The 14,684-nt window shown below is 50.3% G+C and overlaps 1 protein-coding gene and 1 pseudogene across 15 annotated transcripts in view; one reads left to right on the top strand and one right to left on the bottom strand.

The window, feature by feature from the left end:
• LOC144581707 (uncharacterized) overlaps positions 1–14,684 on the top strand; it is a 30,999-nt gene that overhangs the window by 6,366 nt on the left and 9,949 nt on the right. For 7 of the 14 annotated variants that reach the window (XR_013532824.1, XR_013532821.1, XR_013532814.1 and 4 more), the window contains exons 3-4: positions 9,140–9,355; positions 9,660–11,121. The exons of 4 other annotated variants lie outside the window; for them this stretch is intronic. The gene's annotated coding sequence lies outside the window, so the exon portion shown is untranslated. The remainder of the gene's footprint in view (positions 1–9,139; positions 9,356–9,659; positions 11,122–14,684) is intronic. 3 more of the 14 variants (XR_013532820.1, XR_013532812.1, XR_013532811.1) reach the window with 2 other exon arrangements.
• LOC118153890 (spermatogenesis-associated protein 31A6-like) lies at positions 6,083–13,060 on the bottom strand (annotated as a pseudogene). The gene is made up of 4 exons (XR_013532797.1): positions 12,817–13,060; positions 11,660–11,729; positions 11,042–11,102; positions 6,083–9,676 (listed from the first exon to the last, which is right to left on the bottom strand). The product of XR_013532797.1 is annotated as a spermatogenesis-associated protein 31A6-like (transcript).

Below are 14,684 nucleotides of genomic sequence, written 5' to 3'. Positions count from 1 at the left end.
GTGTCCTTATAATAGAATGATTTACAATCCTCTGCGTATATTATTCAGTAATGGAATTGCTGGGTCAAATGGAATTTCTATTTCTAGGTCCTTGAGGAAGCGCCACACTGTCTTCCACAATGTTTGACCTAGTTTACGCTCCCACCAGCAGTGGTAAAGTGTTCCTATTTCTCCACATCTTCTCCAGCATCTGTTGTCTCCAGATGTTTTAATGATCGCCATTCTGACTGGCGTGAGATGATATCTCAATGTGGTTTTGATTTGCATTTCTCTAATAATCAGTGATGATGAGCATTTTTTCATATGTTTCTTGGCCTCATATATGCCTTCTTTTGAAAAGTGTCTGTCCATATCTTTCTCCCACTTTTGGATGGATTTGTTTCCTTTTTACTTGTATATCTGTTTTAGTTCTTTGCAGATTCTGGATATTAGCCCTTTGTCAGATGGGTAGATTGCAAAATTTTTTCCCATTCTGTTGGTTGCTGGTTCACTCTGTTGATTGTTTCTTTTGCTGTACAGAAGCTCTGGAGTTTAATTGGGTCCCAGTTGTCTATTTTGGTTTTTGTTGCCAACGATTTTGGTGTTTTAGTCATGAAGTTCTTGCCTATGTTACATATATTCCATATATTCCTTTTCATCTCCTTCCATTTCTTTTTTTTTTTCCTTTTTTTCTTTTTCATGAGACAGAGCCTTGCTCTGTTGCCTAGGCTGGTGTGCAGTAGCACCATCTCAGCTCACTGCAACGATTGCCTGCTAAATTCAAGCAATTTTCTCTCTTTGCTTCCTGAGTATCTGGAGTTACAGGTGCCCACCACCGCTCCTAGCTAATTTTTTGTATTTAGGAAGTAATTGGGTCATGAGAGCATGAACCTACATCACAGGGCTGTTTCCTAAATGCCGGGGCCAGTTTAATTCTCATAAGCTTTCATTTTGGGGAGGAGGAATTCTCACCCGAAGGCCCCGCCGCCAGGATGTGGAAAAGCTGAAACCTGAGCTCAGGTCATACCAACTAAACCCAGGTTCCCATCACCCCATGATGCAGCCTTCAAGCCCCTTCCCCCTGGAATGATGACATAATGGTGGGCTTGGCCATGCACTGCCTGACCCTGGCTGGCAGTGAACCGAGGAGACCACCCAACTGGGATCCAGGGAGGAGGCAAAGAGGAGACCCCTCAGCAGGGTCTGTTTCTCCTGCCTGGGCTTGTCCTGCACCCAGGGCCAATGTGGTCCTAGGGGGTATCCAGAACCCTCCCTTCCTCTTCCAGGTGTCCCCAGAGCTTCAGAAAAGTCCATACTTAAAGTAAGATTCAATCAAATCATTTTCAAAAGAGAGGATACATACATACATGCGTACATACATACAGAAGCAGGAATGTACAAGCCTGGGCAACATAGCAAGACCCCACCTCTACCAAAAAAAATTAGCCAGGCATGGGGATGCATGCCTGTTATCCCAGCTACTCAGGAGGCTGAGTCAGGAGGATTGCTTGAGCCTAGGATTCAAGGCTGTAGTGATCTGTGATTGTGCCATTGCACTCCAGCCTGGGCAACAGAGCAAGATTGTGCCTCTAAAAATAAAAATTTTTTCAAAGGAAGTATGACTGTGTGTCTGTGTGTCAGAGCATGCAAATTCGACAGATGTGTGTGTATGAGAGAGAAAAGACCACACAGACACACACGCACGTGATGGAAAGAATGAGGACAGTTAAAGGAAGGAGAGACACACATTCTTAGCCAGAGTGACACTGAGAGGCCTGGCCCACTGGCTGGGGAGGGCTCATTTGTTTTAAATGGCTTGGGTTGAACGAAATAAACAAATGTCACAGCCCTACAACTGGCGCACCCGGCACCCCATTGAATTTTCATTTTTGTTTTTTTTTTTTAACAAAAACAGGGTCTCACTGTTTCCCGGGCTAGTCTCAAACTCCTGGGCTCAAGTGATCTAATCACCTTGGCCTCCCAAAGTGCTGGGATTACATGCATGAGCCACCTAGTTTCACCTACTGAATTTTCAGAAAAGCGCCACGAGGTCACTCTTCTAATCCATGTTACATCTGGTGGGGCTAAGGCTCAGGAGGGGAAGCCTGCTGCTCAGGGTTACTTGTGATACTTGATGAGTCGCCTGTGAGCCAATTCATTCCGAGCCCAAGCCCTTCTCCCATGCACCGGTATGTCCCCGTCCCTCAGCAGCAAGGACACAACGTGGGGCCCCCTCAACTGGGGGTTTCTTCAGGCCTCTTCACGCCCCACAAGTGGCATGTTCTTACACTGGCTCTTTCCTTTGTGTGCATTAATTCATTTGTGTGCATTCATTCATTCTTTGGTGTGTGTATTCATTCATTCCTTTGTGTGTGCATTCATTCACTCATTTCTTGGTTTGGGCATTCACTCATTCCATTCTATGTGCAGTCATTCATTGCCCCCTTCCTCTTTCCCTCCCTCCCTCCCTTTCTTCCTCCCTCCCTTCCTTCCTTCCTTCCTGCCTCCCTCCTTTCCTCCGGTGCCTCCTTTCCTCCATTCCTTTCTTTCCTCCCTCCTTCCCGCCCTCACTCCCTTTCTTCCTCACACACTTTTAACCCCTCAGGGCTATGCTCATTCCATGTGCTTATTGGCTCCCATCTAGGTCATACTGGGTAAGAACAGAGAGGACGCTTCTGCCGGGCCATTGGCTGGGACCTAGTCCAAGGCAGTGAGCTGTAAGTGGGAAACGACCACCATGCAAGAGCTCAGCAGGACATGGAGGCCTGACAAGGCTGGGGGGTGGGAGGAACACATCCTGGGTGCCTTCCCCAGCCTCCCCTCCCCACCCCTACTCATTCACTCAACACCTATCAGGGGCTGCTCAGGGCCTGGCCCTGCCTGCCCTCCTCCAGCTCACAGGGCCAGGGTGCCCAGAGAGAATTACAGGACCAGTCTGGGTGCGGTGGTTCCTGCCTATAATCCCAGTACCTTGGGAGGCCATGGCGGGTGAATCACTTGAGGTCAGGAGTTTGAGACCAGCCTGGCCAACATGGTAAAAACCCGCCTCTATTAAAAATACCAAAGATTAGCTTGGCCCACGTGGTGGTGCCTACCTGTATCCCAGCTACTAGGGAGGCTGAGGCAGGAGAATGACTTCTCCTGGGAGTTGGAGATTGCAGTAAGCTGAGATCATGCCACTGCATTCCAGCCTGAGGGAAGAGCAAGACTCCAACTTAAAAATAAAAGAGAGGCTGGGCGAGGTGACTCATGCCTGTAATCGCAGCACTTTGGGGGGCTGAGGCAGGCAGACCACGAGGAGAGCTGCATGAGTCTTTGCATGAGTTCCCTGTTTTATGATTCTGTGTAAAGTCTGTGAGGCCTCTGTGTGAGAACCAAGGAAGGTCTCTGAAATTTGCAGGAGGTCTCTGTGGGACTGCATAAAGTCTCTCAGTGTGGTCTCTGTGGGGTTCTTTGAAGGGGTCTGTGTGAGGACTCTGGGAATCTCAGTGCTATGTCTCTGTGGGGCACCATGAGGTCTCTGAGAGCTCTGTGGGGTCTCTGGAGGCCGCAGTGTGTCTCTCTCTTTGGCAGTGAGTGGCCCGGTAGGCTCTCTACGAGATGTCTCTTTGAGGTCTCTGTGGGAGGTCTCTATGGTCTCCACTGCTGGCCTCACTGCACCCCATGGGAGACTGAGTAGCAGAGGGGTAAGGGCTTGCTTGAGCCTTCCTATGTTCTTGTTGGTCAGCCAGCATTTCCTGTGGCGCTTCTCCTGGCCTGAGCCATGGGGTCCATACTTCCAGCTCCTCCATGTCCCAGAACTCGCTGGTCGGTTTCCTGAGGGAACCCAGCAGCAGCCAGGCATGGCCCGTTTTTAGCAGTCAGGGTCGCAGCTCTGTGACTGTCTCTACTGAGCTCCCCAGGGGGACCGGAGCTGATCTCTGCTCCAGGTCCCAGCCCCTTCTGCTGGTCCTGGCTCTGCTGTCACTGCTGGGTCCACCTTGGAGGCTGCCTCAGTTATCTGGGCCCCAGACAGACCTGGCCCTAGGACAGGCCACATGCTGGGGACTGTTGCTTACTGCCCCCTTTACCCCAAGTGCCAACCAGTCCCACATGCTGGGGGCAGGGCCATTTCCATTTTAATCTAAATCAGTGGCACCGCCTGGCACGGTCCTCTCCACCATGGAAACGAGGGCCTTGGAACTGGGCCTCCTGCATGTCTGTATGTGCACAAGGCACGGAAACTCTCTCTAGAGATCTCACACTCCTTTCCCTGATTTGTGGGGACCTCCTGCTTTCCCATAGGGAGAGGGCCCAGAGAGGAGGAACCTGTGCTGAAAGCAGAGGGAGACAGAGCGGGGACGGCTCCTGCCCTGCCCACCCCCTGCCCATTCTGGACAGGTCACTTCCAGCTGCCTTGTGTGTTCAAATCCTGCCTGCCTGCCTCTTCCCCTGCTAGTCTGTGGGGCAAGAAAGGACCTGAGGAGCCGGGGGAGATTTGCTTTGTGACCCCAGCTCAGCCGATGGGGTCCTCCTAAGTCACCACGTCCCCCTGGGGGCAGTCCTGGTGCTACGTGTATGTTAAAGGTCACCAGACTCCCGAGTTATGCCTGGGGTTCTCTAGTCTTTGCTTTTTCACCTATCGTCAACACATCCTTTTAAAAATTTAATAGGTAGGCCAGGTGCGGTGGCTCATGCCTATAATCCTAGCAGGTTGGGAGGCCAAGGCTGGTAGATCACTGGAGGTCAGGAGTTTGAGACCAGCCTGGCCACTATGGCAAAACCCCATCTCTATTAAAAATGTAAAAAATTAGCCAGGTGTGGTGGTGGGTGCCTATAATCTCAGCTACTTGGAAAACTGAGGCAGGAGAATCACTTGAACCCAGGGACTGGAGGTTGCAGTGAAGCGAGATTATACCACTGTACTCCAGCCTGGGCAAAGGAGTGAAACTCTGTCTCTGTCTCAAAAAAAAAAAAAAAAAAAATCAGTAGATTACTACGTGCAAGCTTATTAAAGATGTTAAGAAATTCATTTTCCCTTATTCACTTTGCCTTCTCACTGGTCTGGCCCTCCGTGTTGGGGGTAAATGCGTTTTTAGGTCTGTGGTCTGGGAGCTGGAACAGGGACAGACCCTGGGGTGGGGCCAGGATGAGCCATAGGCCCCTCTATGCCTGTGGAAGGGGTTGGAATGTCAGAGGCTCCCAGGTCATGGCACTGCCTACGGAGCCCTCACACCACTTTGCCTCCTTTTCAATTATTTGTCTGCATCCCACTGTAGTTCTACAGAGTCCCACCATCGGAAACCTCTGCGCACACAGACATGCCCTGCCGCATTCACCCAGAACTACTTCTCTGAAGCTGAGACACACATAGGTGAGATAGACAAAAGCAGGTGACCCAGGAGCAGGGTCATTCACTCATTTTGGGCAGGGGCTCTCACGGTCCTCAGCAGCCTCTGTGAAGGCCTTCCCCCACCCCCCACTTTTACATCCACAGTGCTGGAAGGTCTGTCCTCACCCCCACTCCAGAGTGCAAGAAAGGGAGAGGCAGTGTGGGATGGAGACTCTGTGGTTTGTATGTAGGCTGAGCTAAGACGGCCCATCTCCATCCCAGCCTTTGTGAGGGAGAGAAGGGGCTTCCCAAGGGTGGGCATTATCTACTCTCCCCCAGGATATCCAGGGTCAAGACTTCCCTGGCTTCTGAACTCAGGGCCCACACTCTCCCACCCGAGCTTCCACTGTTTTGTGACACATGAAGCTACTTGATCGTGGCAGTTCCTGGAGCCTGCATGGAGATATTCAGTCCTTTGACATCTCTGCAAACCTTCTTCCTACAGCTGCATAAAGTTTGAGGTAGAGAGTAAGTAGTAGAAAGATGGGTTGAACCATATCTCTGAGTGGGATCTTTGTAGGTGTTCTCCTCTTGTTTTTAGAATTTTTTGTTTTTTGTGAAAAGACAGTATAATGGAAACCTAAGTTTCAGTGAAGGAACTCAGGATGAAGGTGGGCTTACACCACTACTCTCAGAATCCCTCCATGTCCTGTCACTTCTAGAAAACAAGCCCATACCAAGCATGACACAAATAAAAGCCAATATCCTTTTATGGGGGGAGAAAAGGAGATATTTATTTATTTTGGAATATTAAAAGTTCTGTGTCTTTACAGAAGACTACTTGACCTTCTGTGAGACAGCCTTCTTGGGGAGCAAGAGTTGGGGCTGTCCTGGCCCCGTTGGTCATTGTTGCGCCGGACACTTTTCAAGGACTGTTGATCTCTGATATGCTTCTCTCTGTTGGGGTAACTCTGGCTCTTGAGAGTGACTTGTTGACTGCTGGCTGCATAGCCCAGCATTCTGCTGTGTTCCGGGTGGAAGAGGTGCCTGCGGTTGCAGGGAAGCTCATAGCCTGGGGCTTGGAACTCCTGTTTGTGCTGATTTACTTTTGAGGCACGATGCTCACGGCAAAGTGTCATTTTTTTCTCCAGCATGTGTCCAGCTGTTGCCGTGAGCCCCTCAGCTTCAGCACAGCTGCTGTACACATGTGATCTGTTTTTCATTATTTTCTGGCTCTTGGCAGTGACTGGTACTGGCTTGCTTTTTTTCACTGAAAAGACCTGCTGAAAAAATTGTTTGATATTTTCTCCGAAGTCGCATATTGAAGGAGGCTCTTTCTTTGACGGCCGCAGCCGGAGGCCTTCATCCTGACGGGTTTGTTCTATTTTCCTGACTGGGGTGAGTTGGGGAGTCCTCGGTTCTTCAAGCCTTTCTTCACGTTTTTCTAAGTTGGGCTTCGCGGGGTTCTCACTGTTGTGAGTAGGGGTAGACATCCGGCTCTGGCTCTTGCATGAGCCTTGACATTTCGGGTTCTTGGGCTCCTTGTACCCCAGGTTTCTCCTTCTGGCTGCCATAAGGTCATGTTGCTCCCGGGAAGCCTGCATGTTCCTGGTAGGCATGCTCTGGAGACGGCCGTGGGGCACTTGAGAAGCCAAACTCTCTGTAGCAAGGGGAATGTCAGTAAAACCATCTGGAGGGAGGGCAACGGCGCCACAAACTTGAGGCTGGGTCTCTGAGTTAGGGAGTTGAGAGCCTTTACTGGTCCGTGGAGCCTCTGAACCACTCACATCCTTACGTGTGGCTTGGAGGTTTGCCAGCGTAAAGGTTCCCAAGGGGACTCTGGGTTGTGGCGCTGCCTCCGTGGTCTTTCCAGCCCTTGAAGATTGGGCTTCTAAGCTCCCGCTCTGCTGGGCGCTGCCTGTGAGGCTGCATGTGAGGGACTTAGAAGGCCACCTGTCCTCCTGTCCAGCTGGAGGAGGCTTCAAGGGCCCATGGGCATTCCAAGATGGGATCCCTTGTGGGGCCGTCTGGAACTTCGTAAATGTGGGTGAAGACACCAGAAGACTGTCTGGCGTCTGAACAGATGCTTTGGTCAGCACCTGCTTTCTCAGACCTGCCGGTGGTGACTCTCTCAGGAACGTGCCTTTCTCAACTTTTGAGCTAGACTTAGATTCATAGGTGGCTGAGGAGGGACCGGCAAGCTGTGTTAGGGATAAGGATGAAACTTTTTCCAGTTTAAAGAGCTTAATGGGCTTGAGGACCCTGAGGGTTAGGCTCCAGTTGTGTTTGGCCCACAACCTCACAATATGGTGTCCCAGCACCTGTTGAGTGCACGGATTGAGGAAGAAAAGTTCCTGGGATGTGTTCACATTGGCTCTTTCACTTTTGGCGGGTGTTAGATTGCTGGTCATGTGGGTGTTGGACACGGGAAAAGCCTGGTTGACAGCAAGCCAGGATCGACGCACACGTATGGGGATAAAGCCCTCATTGATCTGGCTGAACTTCATGTCCACGTGGGCTTTCAGGATGTTTTCTATACGATTTGTCTCTGTGCGTCTTAAGAAATCACTTTCCGAGTCTGTCCTCAAGGGCATCTTCGAGTCTCTTTCCGATTCCTCAGAGACTTGAGGTTCTGCCCCCAGAACCTTCCCTGGGAAGCTTTCCATGCAGCTGGCTAGATTTTGCGGGGTCTGCCCCCGAATTTGTCCCAGAGGTGTGCACGGATTACTCTCTAGCGGGAACGTCACCTTCTGTATGTCCTTGCTGCTTTCGCCCGTGGACTTGGAGAACTGCAAGGGTCTGAGTTTGCCCCTGGCCTGACTTGTCCCTGGCAATTTCTCCTGAGGCTGCATCAGATCCGGAGACTCTTGGGTTGTTCCCAGGTTGCTCCGGAGTTCAGGACTGACCGGGAAGTTCTCAGGAATGATTGCTGTCAAGCTGCCCTGGGGAAGGGTAGGAGTGGAGGCGCTAAAGACATCCTGAGGTTTTTGGGCCCTAGAGGGTAAAGCCAACCCACCTTCTGGTTGTTTAGAAGACCATCCAGGGCGCTGCATTTCAGGTAAGGTGAGAGCTTGCATCTTATTCTGCGAGGCAGGGCAAGCTACTCCAGAATTATTAATCGGGGATGCAAAAGCAGGAGATTGGACTGGGAAAGAGGATTGAAGACGGGCCTGAGCCTCCGCCTGAGCCATGTGTGAGAGCTGGAATTGGGGTGTGGGCGAAATAAAGGGTTGGGACTCAGGCCTCAGATGGGACAGGTGCTGGGCCTGGTAAAGCAGTGGAGACATTGTAGTCTCTGTTTGAACTGGGTGGACATTGGGAATGCCATTGAACAGGAAAGGAGGAGACTGCAAAGTATAAGATCTCTCAGACACCCAGGCACTAGCCTCCAAGGATTCGCTGTGCCGAGAGGGGAGGCCCCAGAAAAGCTGGCTATAATTCTTCTGAGAATGTTCCTTCAGGATTCCAGGATCCAAGGGCTTCTGAGGACTGGGCGATTGTTTCAAGTCTTCCATGTCCCAGACGGGTTTTAGGGTTGTGGTGTCCTGCTCAGCATTCAATGATTTCCCCAAATTCCCCAAAGAATTCAAGTGCTTTTCTGTTTTTATTTGTTTTGGAAATGATCCATCTTTTTCTTTTTCATCTGGAATGTTGATCCTGGCTCTTTCTGTGACTCGTATTCCCACGACATTCTGGCCATCAGAGCTGAGCAAAAAGGGGCTTCCAGCCTCCCTCTGGCTGTTTGTGGGGTCTCCCAAGGATGATGTTTCTGGTGGGTGGCCGGAAAGATGATCTTGCTGGACTGATGGGTTGGACACGTGCCAGGTTCTGGTATTTTTCTGACACCAGAATGCAGGTACAGAGGCATGACTGCTTGAGCCGCCAAGGCCTGAGATGGCTGGGCCAGAAGTCACCAAATTCTCACACGGAGATGAGCTTTGATGGATGGTGCGCAGTGGAAGCGCCACTGAGTCACAGTGAGATGGAGTCATCAGAGTGGAGTCCCGCAGGGGAGGAGCAATGAAGCCTTTTGGAGGAGGCGGAAAGCAGGCCAGAGGATCAGGGGTGTGTGGTGGGTTAGGGAAAAGTGCACGTGGCTCGGGTGAGGGGTGTTCCAGGGGAAGGGAAGGCTCTGGTGGTTCGGAGGCACTCAGAGGGGAGACTGAGGTGGCCATTGGGCCTGGTGATGGGGTGGAGGCCAGAGGCGAAGGATGCTGGGTTTGAGGATGCGGGGAAGCTAATGGGGAAAGCACAGGAGCGGCATCTTCCATCGGCTTCTGAGGGGACTGGGAGGCTCCATCAGGCGCTCTTTTGCACTCCTCACCTGGGGGATCTGGACCAGAGAGCTGACCAAAGTCACCTTTCTCAGGATGCGGCCCCAGAATGCTGCAGGAGACAGGAGGCACAAGCTGCAGCCAGGAGCAGGTAGGGCCATAGGGCAGAGTGGGTGCGTGGGCCCCGGCCCCTCCACCGCCCCACATCCTGACCGCCCAATTCTCCTATGCCCCTCGACCGCCCCACATCCTTACTGCCCAATTCTCCTATGCCCCTCCACCGCCCCACACCAAGACTCTCCAATTCTATGCCCCTCCACCACCCCACACCAAGACTCTCCAATTCTCCTCCTATGCCTCTGTACCGCCCCACACCAAGACTCTCCAATTCTCCTCCTATGCCCTTCCTCCGCCCCAAACCAAGACTCCCCAATTTTCCTCCTATGCCCCTCCACTGCCCCACACCCTGACTCCCCAATTCTTCTTTCATGCCCCTCCACCGCCCCACACCCTGACTTCCCAATTCTTCTCCTATGCCCCTCCACTACCCCACAGGCCGACTCCCCAATTCTCCTCTTTGCCCCTCCACCACCCCACACCCCGACTGCCCAATTCTCCTATGCCCCTCCACTGCCTTACACCGAGACCCCCCAATTCTCCTATGCCCCTCCACTGCCCCCCACCCTGATTCCCCAATTCTCCTCCTATGCCCCTCCACTGCCCCAAACCCAACCCCCCAATTCTCTTATGCCCCTCCAATGCCCCACACCCAGGCTCCCCAATTCTCCTCCTATGCCCCACTGCCCCACATCCAGACTGCCCAATCCTCCTATGCCCCTCCACCGCCCCATATCCTGACTCCCCAATTCTCCTTCTATGCCTCAGTGCCCCACATCCTGACTGCCCAATTCTCCTGTGCTTCTCCACTGCCCCACATCCTGACTGCTCAATTCTTCTGTGCCCCTCCACCACCCCATATCCTGACTCCACAATTCTCCTTCTATTTCCCTCCACCACCCTACATGCTGACTGCCCAATTCTGTGCCCCCTCACCACCCCACATGTTGACTGCCCAATTCTCCTATGCCCCTTCACCACCCCACATGCTGACTGCCCAATTCTCTTATGCACCACCACCACCCCACATGTTGACTGCCCAATTCTCCTATGTCCCTCCACCGCCCCACATGCTGACTGCCCAATTTTCCTATGCCTCTTCACCAACCCACATGCTGACTGCCCAATTCTCCTATGCCCCTCCACCACCCCACACCCAGACTCCCCAGTTCTCCTCCTATGCTCCTCCACCACGCTGCACCCAGACTCCCCAATTCTTCTGCTACCCCTTGCTCCAGGGTTTCACTCCTATTCTCTGTCCCCCTGGTCTCTCCATCCCAGGTCAGCTCCAGGTTGCATAAGGCCCTGGGGTCGAATCCCAGCCCGGTAAGAAGGATGCAGGGAAGGGGAAGTGCCTCACCGCTGCAGTTGTGAAAGCAAGTCCAAAATCCTCTCCAGGTCTGTCAGGAGGTCTCTAGAAGCTGGAAATCAGGAGACCAGGTTAGGGCAGTGAGGAAGGGGCCTGGGATCTCACAGAAGGCTGAGTGGATGTTTCTTGAGAGAAGACCATGGGGAGTCAGACCCTGGAAACCACATGTCTGTGTCCAAGGCCACATGGCCTGGATGGTGATAGCGAGGCACAGAGGGCAAAGCTTTGTTGTCCACAAAGGGCTTCCACACACAGACCCCCCATCCCTATAGTTCTCACAGCTGCCCTGTGGGGAGAAAGGACTGGGGTGGTCTCAAAGAGGAATCAGCCTTAGCACAGTTGAACAGCTGTCCACAGCCCCCTCACCCCCTCCTGATTCAGACAGGCATTGGTCTCCTCCCCCTACACTGTGCCCTGCTGGGGAACACCCAGTCCTTGGCCCACCATGGTTTCATGCCAGCACAGAATCTGAGAGGGACCCGGGGTTCTGATTTCCTTCCTAGGAGCCCCCACCTCAGGCTTCTTCAACTGACTTCCTCAGACAGAGTCGCTTCTCTCCAAGGACAGACGAGATCAAATAAACTCTAGTCTGCCTTGGCAGAGCCTTACCTTTCAGACTGCAGTTTTTCTTCCTGCCTTTGGGCCTCCCCCTCCGCTGACCCTGGGAGAGAAGGTGACCCTGGGAGACAAGAAAGGGTGAGGGGCTGAGACCAGCTCTCGCTCTCTGCCCCCAGTTTAGCTGTGGCACTCACAAACCGCACAGCTCTCTCGTCTTGCTCAGGGAGCGGTGTGCTTCCTCCCACTCATGTTTAAGTGGATGATAAACTGCTTTTTTTCTTAGAAAAACACGAAGAGGGGGCCAGACGCGGTGGCTCACGCCTGTAATTTGAGCGTTTGGGGAAGCCAAGAAGGGTGGATCACCTGAGATCAGAAGTTTGAGACCAGCCTCGCCAGCATAGTGAAACCCTGTCTCTACTAAAAATAAAAATTAGCCGGGTGTGGTGGCACGTGCCTGTGATCTCAACTACTCCGGAGGCTGAGGCAGGAGAACTGCTTGAACCTGGGAAGCAGAGGCTGCAGTGAGCCGAGATCATCATTGCACTCTAGCCAGGGTGACAAGAGTGAGACTCCGTCTCAAAAAACAAACAAGCAATAAAACCCACCACAGAGAGGGATTTACTGTATGAGGAAATATATATATATATTTTTCATATATAAACTAGAATATACTTAATGTATTATATATAATATGAGTAATGGTTGAGGTGCTCCTCTACTTGACGAACACCCAGTCTCAGGACCTCTGGCACACCTGAGCTGTCAGGTAGGATTCTGCTTCTCAGGAGATCAGAGGAGATCCAGGCTCAGGTGGGAGGCCCTCGGAGGCTCAGCACAGCCCCCAGATCACCCCACATATACGAGGCTGGGTCCCCAGCCACCTGCCCCAGGAAGGGGCTTATACGTGCCCCCCCACACACACAGAGACCTCCCCCATGTCCTGACTGGTCCTCACCACTGAGTCCAGGGGTTTGGTTTTGCCCTGATGCCTCCTGTGCTCCCCCACAGATGGACTTAGAGCTTGGGATGGAAATCCTAGTTTCTACCAACAACCCCTGGCTGCTCTGCCTCTCCTTGGAAGGATCATGTTCTGGTCTCTCCTGACACTTTCCATTGCGGAAGTCTCCAATGGATTTGGAAAAGTAGAGCTAATAATAGAAAGAAAGGAGAGAATTGTGCTGTGTGGGTCCAGCCTGAGGGCTCCTTACCATTCTCTTCTCCCCAGGCGATGGTGAGAATGGATCACGATGGAAGTAAGAGAGGCAGGGGGCTAATAGGAAATATAACTCCACGACAAATACCAGGGTGAAGAAGATATCGAACACCCATGGTGTAAAGCTGGGGTTGTTTATCCACAAATCACTAAGAAATTTTAGTGGAAACAGAATATTTGCCATCTGAATAGGTATGCTGCCTTCAAGCAACTGAGCTCTGGGCATTCCCTTGCAGACTAGGGAATGGGGCCCAGGCCTGCATCACAGAGCTGGGGCCTTCACATCACAAAGGGCCCCTGATGGGGGAAGGGCAGTGAGAGGGGGAGGCTGAAGCACAGCCCCTCCCCACTCCGCAAGCCCGGGATCCCTTCACCCTCCCACCTTCCAGATTTCTCCTTCCCACTAAGTTTTGTCAGTGACAGAACTCAGCCAATTTTCTGTTCTTTCTCCCTGGAACACAGATACTATCTGGTTCCTTTTATCTGTTGGAGACGGTGGTATGAGGTTATCTATTTTGTAATCCTTGAAAATCTGAAGTCGACTCTGAAACTTTGACTATGTACCAGGGATTTTTATTCTCAGAATCTCATTCGTCCTCAACTCCAGCTTTCCCACACAATGTTTTTGTCTTATATCAATCCAGGGACAAAATGTAAATTTGTTTTACTCTTATTTAGTTTTGTAAATTTTGAATAGTAAGGTTTTTTTTTTATTGTTTCCATTTCACTTTCAATCAAAGGGATTTATCCACATACAATTAAGATAATTTTTAAAATTTTATTTGTGTGTTTATTTTCTTTATAGTTCTGGGGTACATGTGCAGGACAGGCAGTTTTCTTACACAGGTCAATGTGCACCATGGTAGTTTGCTGCATCTGTCATCCCATCACCTAGGTACTAAACTCAGCATGCATTAGGCCATTTTTCCTGATGCTCTCCCTACCTCTGCCCTCCCCCAACAAGTGCCAGTGTGTGTTGTTCTTCTCCCTGTGTCCACATGGTCTCGTTGTTCAGCTCCCACTTCTAGTTGAGAACGTGTAATATTTGCTTTTGTGTCCCTGTGTTAGTTTGCTGAGGATAGTGGCTTCCAGCTTCATCTACGTGTCTGAAAAAGACATGATCTGATTCATTTTCATGGCTGCATGGTGCTCCATGGTGTATATATAGCCCACATTTTCTTTATCCAGTATACTGTTGATGAGCATTTGGGTTGATTCCATGTGTTTGCTGTTGTGAACAGTGCTGCAGTGAACATACATGCGCATGTATTTTTGTAATAGAATGATTTATATTCCCTTGGATATATAATAATGATTTAAACGCCATTATATATAATTATATGTAATATATAATATATAACTATAATACATATAAAGTAATATATAATATATATTATAGCTGATTAATATATTCTAGCTAATGCATATATAATATATAACATATAATATATATTTGGTTTGGATTTGCATTTCTCTAATCAGTGATGTTGAGCTTTTTAAAATATATTTGTATATATATTTAAAACATATAACATATAATGTATGTGTATATATATAGTATATATCCAAATATATTGTATACTTTATATATGTATATATACACACTATATACATACATACATATTATGTTTTATATATATACCATATATTATACATACTATGCTATATATATATATATATACACACACACACACACACACACACATATGGTGTGTATATATAGTATAAATAAGAGCCCAACCTCACTCTTTGCATGTGGATATATACATAGTATATATACATAAACTAACTCAAACTGGACCAAAGGTCTAGACATAAGACTTAAAAGTATAAAGGTCTTAGAAGAAAGCATAAAGGAAAAGT

This window comes from Callithrix jacchus, chromosome 1 (assembly GCF_049354715.1).
Source record: "Callithrix jacchus isolate 240 chromosome 1, calJac240_pri, whole genome shotgun sequence".
NCBI classification, from domain to species: Eukaryota; Metazoa; Chordata; class Mammalia; order Primates; family Cebidae; genus Callithrix; species Callithrix jacchus.
The sequence above is the reverse complement of the archived record's forward strand: the minus strand, read 5'-3'. Positions and strand labels throughout refer to the sequence as shown.